An 8336-nucleotide genomic window follows, 5' to 3' on the forward strand; every position below is an offset into this window, starting at 1 on the left:
TTGTCAAAAAGAGTTTATGGTCAGTGAGGTCAGGTGTCATTTCTCAATTTCCAGGCTTTCTGCAGCCCAGGGCAGAGTTCCGCAGGCTTGAGGAAGGTGGATGAGGGTTTAGTCATTTGGACTGCTTGGAACTGAAGAGCCTTGGGTGGAGGAAATCCAATCCCCTGGGTAAGCGCGGATGAGAAGCAGACTGTTCCTTTCAGCCAGCTTGATTCCTGCAACCAAGGGGAGGAAGGACACACCCAGACAGAAGCCCAGCAAGTGTGAGCAGGGGCTGTTGCCCAACAGAAGTCACTGCAGATTATGTCAATTGGCTGATCCTGTGCCCACATCCCGATCCCGAACCCCCAGCCATGATTTCAAACTCACCCACCTCTGGTCTTCCCCTCCAGCCAGGTGTGGCCATGTGGCACAGTTTGTCCAATGAGGTGACAGAGCTGGGCAGGGCCTGTCTGGAAAGCTTCTCTGTTCCAGCTTGGGAAAGGGCGGGATTGCAGTGGTCTGCTGCTCCACCCTTTCCTGTCCTTCCGGTCCAGAACACTGGTGCCGAGGAGGTTCCTGTGACAGAGCAGGAGGGCCTGTTAAGGCTGCAGGGCACTGACATTACCGACTGCAAGGACACACCCTGCCCGCTGCAGCCTCGGCCTCCAGTGTACCCTGCGTGGGCTACCATTGGTGCCTCCACTCTGCAGCTGAGGGAGCTGGGAACTGGACAGAGGTCCCTTTGTCACATCACACAACTCACAGCAGCAGGACAAAGACTTAGTGATAAGATTTAATAAGCTTCAGACAGCCTGGTGCCGACACCCCACTCTTAACCACCGAGCCACGCTGCCTGCCTGGACAGTGGTGTTTCAAGGGAGCCGCGACTTGTCCGGACTGCCTGCATTTGTCTTGTACGTATGAAAATGGCCTCTGTTTGCTTGTGTTTATTACATGAGTAACATGGGCCTGTCTTCATTTCAACCTCTTGTATTCTGGTTGTAAGACTCAAAGTCTCACTTCCACTCCACAGAGCATGAACAGCTGTAAAGGCCTCCACGATACAGGGTCCTAAAACCCAGCAAGGCTCTGGGAGCTCGACGGAGGAACGAGAGTCACCCAGGAAGGAACACACCAGGCTAGATGGTAAACAGACCTTTATTAGTCTGGCCAGACGGCACTCTCAGAACCAAGTAGTTGGCTCAGAAAGGCACCAGCTCAGGGGCTGAGGTCCTTTTTATAGGGGGGTAAAAAGGGGGTTAACATTCTCAGCTTGTAGGCAGGGGACAAAGGTCTGCTGACTTGAGCTGGTGGTCAGCAGTCACGTACTTTCAGTCACACATTGATGATTAACAGCTACCTATAGGATGTTTCAAAGGTCACCAAGACATTCAGGATGAGCAAACAGTTCAACAATTAACTCGGGGTCTCTATGTATGGTACAGATTTTATCTCATAGTCTAGAACCACTAACTTGCATGTTAATCATGATCCAGACTTCAAACAGTACAAGATTGCCTTACATTCGTAAGCCAGGGTTTGAACAAAGGTCGGGGCTATGGCTACAATGGGAGGGGTCAGAGCCCTGTCTCCTAGGCCCTTTGTCATTTAGCATGGGCTTGTCATTCAGGTCTTCCACGGTCTGTGTGCAGAAAGTCTCGATACCCACGCTGTAGCATGGCCAGTGGCCTCCGTGGCCTTGATGTGACTTTGGAGCATAGTGGTCCCTCCCCGTTAGAGCATGGGCTCCCCAGGACACCCAGACAGCTCTGCTCCTTGCTACTCCTTCGCACAGTGCCATCTAGATGCTCAGAATCAGTGAATCCATCAATTAACGACCGGCAGTGAGGGCGGCGGTGTGTCCGTTCCCCCCCCCCCCCCCCCCACCCCTCCCCCCTCTATGCAAGGCCAGCGAGGTGGAAGGTCGAGCTCTGCGCCCGGGGCCATGGCAGCCCGACTGTGTTAAGGATGCCGGTGAATAAATCTCCGGGCCCAAGAACGCCGAGAGGCGGGTGCACGCTGGGGTTTTGTTCCCTGCAGCTCCTGAGCCTTCAGCTTTGTCTTCCGCTCCGTTTCTCACTTTCTGTAAATTCCACACCGCCTCCACCGTCAACTTAGCCTTTTGATTTATGCATCTCATATACGCTCCTGGCTTCTTCCTGGTCTCTCCTTATTTCCCCCGGCTCCGTGGGATTCCTCGTGGCTCTGACTCGTGCTCTCTGTGGTGTGGAGAGCCATTTTCTACCCTGCAGCGCACCTTGTCCACGCCTCCCTCACACTCATTTCAATTTCCTGATGTGATTTATCCAGCAATCAGACCACTGCCCCAACCTGACATCGCAGGAAGACGTAATGTGCCTGTTGGAGCCCTTTGGGGACGGCTCTGGTGACCATCTGGAGAAGCGGATCTTTCACTTGGGCCCGATCGGCCCGGTGAGCCATTTTGTTTAATGTCTAATCGAGTCATTAATTCCCAAGGTGAGGGACTTGTGTGATGTGGGAGGGGCCCCCAGATCCGGCCTGTGACCTGTGGGCTCCCCTCCCCGGGACACGGCAGAGGGAGCGGGCCACAGGCCAGCGGGTGCCATGCTCTCCACCCACATCTGAAGCCCCTGACCTCCTTGGGCCTCAGCTTCCGAATCCCAAAGAGCCGAACCTCAAAGTATCACCCAGTCCCGTAATGTATGGCATTAGGAACAATAAACGGCAAGATAACCTTAAGAAATCAGCTTTCCAAGGGTGACCTCTCTCATTTATCGGGAAAAGGCTCAGTCTCTATAAATATTTATTGTAAAATTAATCAGATTCAATCCAAGAGGTCGAGCTCAGAAATAGATGGCAAGGACCAAATCCGGGGGGACACCAGGAATTAAGGGCTCGGGTCAGGCTGATGTCATGAGTTCAGGAACAAAAGAGCCTAGTACAGCCGGGAACCTGGAGAAGCACAGGAATTTGGTTTTGTGTCTTTCTTGGCTCTGCTGTGCCCGACCTCTGTTGTCTGATTTCCTTTTCCTCTCCATCACGTACATTTAAAAATATTTGTTATTTTGAAGCATCTTGTTATATCAAAATGTTGCTTTGTAGGAAATGCGTAAAACACTAGAGTGTGTGTTGTTTTCTTGTTCTCCTATAATCACATTCAGGTTTTTCCTTCTCTCTTGGGCAACAGCAAACTTACCTGCAGGTGGCTGCAGCGATTGTGGCCTGGGACAAGGTCTGCAGCACCATGGTGACAGGCATCTAGCTCTACCCCAGATGTCCTCTTCGATGGGAAGAGCAGGCAGGACAGCATGGCAATGCAGCCACATGATTTGTTACCTCGTGGGCTCCAGGTGAAGTCCGCAGGGGAAAGGAGAGCACCACGTGGGATCCAGGAGCTCTGAAGTGCACGGCTTCTAATAACTCACATGTGTCCCCCACAGCACAGAAACATTTCCCAGACCTCTGCTGGTCTCCCAAGGTGGACCCACTTAGACCACCACCCTCCTGTCATTCCCAGAGCCGGCGTGATGATTAATTCTGTCTGTGGACCTGGCTGGGCCGTGGTGCCCAGGTGTTTGGTGATGCCTTCTCCCGGATGCTCCTGAGAAGGTGGTTTTTGGATTGAAATTGGTGGCTTAACCCTAAAAGCAGAACCTCTACAGCAGGAGCGGGACCCAGCCAGGCCGTCGAGTCCATCCCCGCTCCGTCCCATCCTGCCGGTTCTTGTCCTCTGGAGAGCCTTGATGGATTCAGGTTTGCATGGCCAGCCTTGTCAGACAGCAAGAGACCTGGCGGTGCAGTGCAGGGGCAGATGAGGGAGGATCTGATGCTGCACTTCTGGGCTGGGAACCGGAGCAGAGGACCCAATGGGCTGAGGCAGACGGCGCCTTCTGTGGTCACATTAGCTGCCTCCAGCTGCCTGCTCCTCTGACCTGGCAGACACCTCCGGCGCCTGGGCTGCATCCTGCTGCCTCTGCCTGAGATGGGAGAGGATGGGTATGGGGAAGCCAGGCCCCGAAGCAGCGAGGAAATGACCCTTATGTCCTTGGTCCTCAGTTCTCAGTGCCCTTGATGAGAAGATCCAATCAAGACACAGAGGTGGCCATGTGGAAGTCTAGGCAGAAGGTGTTGTGGAGGGATGGAGAAAGTTGCACCTTCAAGCGAGGAGGTGGGCAGGGCCTTGAAGGTGTCTGCCCTGAGTGCTTGATGCCTTTTGAGAGCTATTCTTGGGGTCAGGGGAGTTGGGAGAGTTGTGGTTCTTATCACCATCTTACTAGGAAGTTACTTAGGAACTGCAGAATGCCTTTCTGTCCCTTTTAGATGGTCAGTGTTTCCTCGAGGGCCTTCATCATGTAAGAAACACACAAAAGATAAGTTCTTCATTTAAACCAGGCCCCAGTCCAGGCCAGAGGGTCTTTACAGAACATTTCCTCTCCTGACATCAAGACCTGCATGATGGGTGACTTCCAGATGTCCTGCTCTGTGGGGTCGCTCTAGGCCTGAGAACCAACAAGTGATCACAAATGTGTCATACACTGGCATCTTTGTTTCTGTACCTAACTGGCCCTGTCCTTTCCCCTGTGGGGAGCCCAGTCCTCTGCCCTGCAGAGGTCTTTGTGCCCCTTGGGACACAGTTCTGAAGAGAAGGGATTTCGGTGCCACTGTCAGAGCCCAGGTCTGGCCACACAGTGTGATGATTTAGCCCACGGCAGCAGGTGCCACCACTCCCTGCAGTCAGCTTTTGGTGCTCTCGGCCACTTTGCCTTCTGGTTAGAAGGATGTAACTGAGAGGTTAACGCAGACCTTTAAACGTTTGGATTTTTTATTTTTAAAGATAAGCTTGTTCTCCATCCTCCTTATGCTGAGGGCAGACACTGCCTCCCCAGCCCTGGCACCTAGGCACATTCCACACAACCCGACTTGCAGTATTTTTCCTGGGCCCGGCCTGGGCCAAAGCCAGTCTGAATCTGCACCTGCGTGTTTCCCAGGCTTTCTTATACCCCTTCTGTGAGTTGGAATTCTCCTACCTGCTCCAGGTGGGGCACACGAGCTGCCTTCTACTTTGGCCAAGCTGGGAGGAAACTCACTTTTCTGATTCGATGGGCTTTTCTCCTATTCTTGATGGCAGGTGAGCAAAGGAACCCAGAGAGTCAGGGCCCAGGTTCAGGCCTCGCGTGGGCGCGAACAATCTTCGGCTTCCAACTTTCACTCCCTCATTTTGCCTTTTTGAAAAAGATCTTTGTGTCTTGTACTGATCACTTAAAGTCATGCAGAGAGTGTAATTAGTCCTTATTCCTGGATTCTTTTCCCTCTGCACTATGGATGGCCCCTTCCTCCTCTGGTCAGCACTGCTGCTATGTATGGGCTCAGGCTGCAGAGCAAATGGCCAAGCCATTGCCCTAGACCCAGAGAATGTGGCAAAACTAGGCTTCAGGAATGGGTGTTGGAGTGTAGGGAGACTAGGGATTCACTTTTGGACAACTTTGAGATGCCAGTTGGACACCCAAATGCGAAAGTAGGGTGAGCAGTTTGATGTAGGAACCTGGAGTTCAGGGGCGAGAGAAAGCCAGGCTGAAGATACCATCATGAAAGTCAGCAGGACGAGGGCTCCAAAGATGCGTGAGATTTAAGGACCTGAGACCTGAGGGTTCGGTTCTGGGGCACCATGGTGTCCAGAAGGAGGGAAGATGAAGAAGAGCCAGAAAAAAGAGTGAGCAGGGAGACAGGAGAGCAAGAAAGAGTGGAGTTTTAGCAGCAGAGTGGAAAGAGTTTCGAGAACACATGAGCCATCAGCTATGACAAATGCTGCCGCCAAAGTCTAGACGGGTGAAGGACAACTGACTGATGGACCTGGCCATGGAAGGTCTCCGGTGACCTTGACAAGGGCGATTCTGGTGGGAGAGAGACGGATGGAGGGGGTTGTGTAAGGAGTGGGCGCGGTGTGGTGCTCACAGCGCGTCTGGAGACGTCTTCCCAGCTCTTCAGGACGGAGAGAAGCGGGAGGGGAGGAGACCACAGCCGGTGAAGGTGAGCGGTCGCCTGATGCTGGCGATGCTGAGCGGGGCAGCCCGTCCCACAGGCAGGAGCAGCGCAGTTCATGTAACCAATCCCGTGGTGGAGGACGCCCCACACCTCGATGCACACGTTGATGAGCGACGTTTCAAGGAGCATGGTTAGGCGCGAACCCAACTTGGAAAGTAATTGCTTCTGTCCCAGTGAATGGTGACAGGCCTGTCCTGCTTGGTATCGGGTGACTTTGATGGGTGAGCAGATGTCGTCTGAACCCTTGGGGGATGGAAATTCCTACAAAGGTGAGTGAGTGTGTGTGTGTGTGTGTGTGTGTGTGTGTGTGTGTGTGTGTGTGAGTGTGCGCTCTGGACAGAAGAGGTGTTAGCTACCACACCAATCATGGTTCACACCTCTGCTCATTTCTTAGGGTAATTTCAAGTAATAGGAATATTTATAAGGCTCTCACCAATCTTTATTATTACCTGCTGAGAATTAAAAATCATTGCATGCCTTCTGAGCATTTATTACTATAACAAAACTCAAGTATTTGATAAGAGGAAAATGGCTTCCTATTGTTGCTTTAATTTTTTTGAAAGAACAGCAAGCTTGAATCCAAGGGAGAACTAGCATTAGCAGACAGAGGCCTTGAAGTCCAGGCCTGGGGTGGCTTCTCCCAGAGGCAGTTGCTGTGCAACAACCCTGTCCCTATCCCCTGTCGTCCGGTGTTTCCAAACATGGCCTGGGAGTCCCGACCAGCTGGGGTTGGGGTTTGGGGGTGGGGGTGTGCACAGAAAGCAACTCTTTCCGTCACCTCAGGGCCTCTGCAGAGGCTGGGACATCCGGGAGCCCGTCCCCATGCACCCAGATGCCACTCTGCTTTGGCCTGCACTGTGACTGTGTGGGTCCTCAGGTGGCCCACGTGCCCTGTTGTCTCTGCCCCCTCCTGGGTGCTGTCTGAGACAGGGTGACAGGGCCCTGGCTCCCACAGGCGTAAAGTATGGCCACTGTGCCCGGCTTCCCAGGCGGCGACTGAGCTCCCCACTGGTGATGGATGACCCTTTGCTGCACCCAGAGGAGGAGGGGAGCAGGCCTCATCCTCAGAGAGCCTCCAAGCCTGAGGCCTGAGGGCCTTCACAGATCTGGGCCCTGCGGAGGAGCTCGCTCAGAGAAAGCCCGCCTAAATCAGGGCAATCTGCTCCCCCAGGCTCTTGTTTTAATCCTTTTATTACATTTGAGCAAGCTGTGTGACCAGCATGCTTCCAAATTTGTGAAATGAGGAAGGAGAACAACAGGCCTCTGGGGTGTCTCGAACTCCCACGTGAATGGGTTTATGAAGCCTTTGCACTTAACAGCAGACAGCGCGAGAAAGCTCAGATCACTGCGAGGTCGCCCTTGTTTTCTTCCTTTCTAATGGGTTAAAAATGGAGAAGCCTCTTAAGCCCTGTACTGGTGCACACCTGTAATCACAGCACTCGGGAGGCTGAGGCAGGAGGATCACAGTATGTCCGAGGTCAGCCTGGGCTACATAGTGAGACCCATCTCAAAAAAACCAAAAACCAAAAAACAAAAACAAAGGAAAAAATTTAAAGGCCTTAGATACATTTAGAGAAGACGAACGTCTCCCCTCAGTGTTTGCTGGATCTGCAGTAAGAAAAGCCTAGCTCCCGCTCCAGGTCTCCCACTGAGTAAGTTCATTAACCCACCTTTGGCTCAGTTTCGTCTCTAAAGCTCCACGGATTGGCTGGTCAATCTAGTACTGTGAATCTGTTGCTCAGGGCTGACTGTTACTAGTAAAGTCATCACTAGTGAGGGCTGAGGCTCCGGTCTTGCATCTTGGTCTGCATTTCAAGTCTCCTGTTTATTTAACATCACCATGCCTCAGTTTCTTCATCTGGAAAGGACAGTAGCACCCAACCTCACGAGGCTGTTAGAAAACTTAAAGGAAACAATGCCAGTCAAATGCACAGTGCTTTGTGGGGAGTGCTCCAAAAGAAATTATTTCAAGACTGGCCCACACCTGGGGCGACCCCAAGGCAGACTTTGGACCTGGTGACTGCGCCTCACATCTGGCCGTCTGCTATCCTGTCCTCCCCAGGTGTCCACCCCCACCCTGCTCCCCTGAAGACCCATCAAAACCCAGAACAGACTCAGAGGACAAACTCAGTCCTCGGAACCTCTCTCTCAGGATGTCTGCAATTTAAGCCTTCTCCTGAGTGATAAAAAAGGCTCAGATCGCTACCCCAGGAATTTCAGGCATCAGCAGCCAGCTGGCTTTTCAGTGCTCTGGATATTGCAGTAATTCAGTGTCTGCTCTTGGAGAAGGCCGGGGCTGGGCATCATTGGTAATTCAAAGATGGGAGTGT

At 52.7% G+C, this 8336-nt stretch overlaps 1 long non-coding RNA gene across 1 annotated transcript; it reads left to right on the forward strand.

Annotated features, from left to right (window-relative positions):
• The first annotated feature begins 428 nt into the window (after positions 1–428).
• Positions 429–6443, forward strand: LOC117286155. The gene is made up of 4 exons (XR_004517312.1): positions 429–896; positions 1016–1128; positions 2293–2415; positions 3152–6443. It is a non-coding gene; the product is annotated as an uncharacterized LOC117286155 (long non-coding RNA).
• The last annotated feature ends 1893 nt before the right edge of the window (positions 6444–8336 follow it).

The sequence above is a fragment of the Fukomys damarensis genome, unplaced genomic scaffold, assembly GCF_012274545.1.
Source record: "Fukomys damarensis isolate Sample0158 unplaced genomic scaffold, DMR_v1.0_HiC HiC_scaffold_15, whole genome shotgun sequence".
NCBI lineage: Eukaryota > Metazoa > Chordata > Mammalia > Rodentia > Bathyergidae > Fukomys > Fukomys damarensis.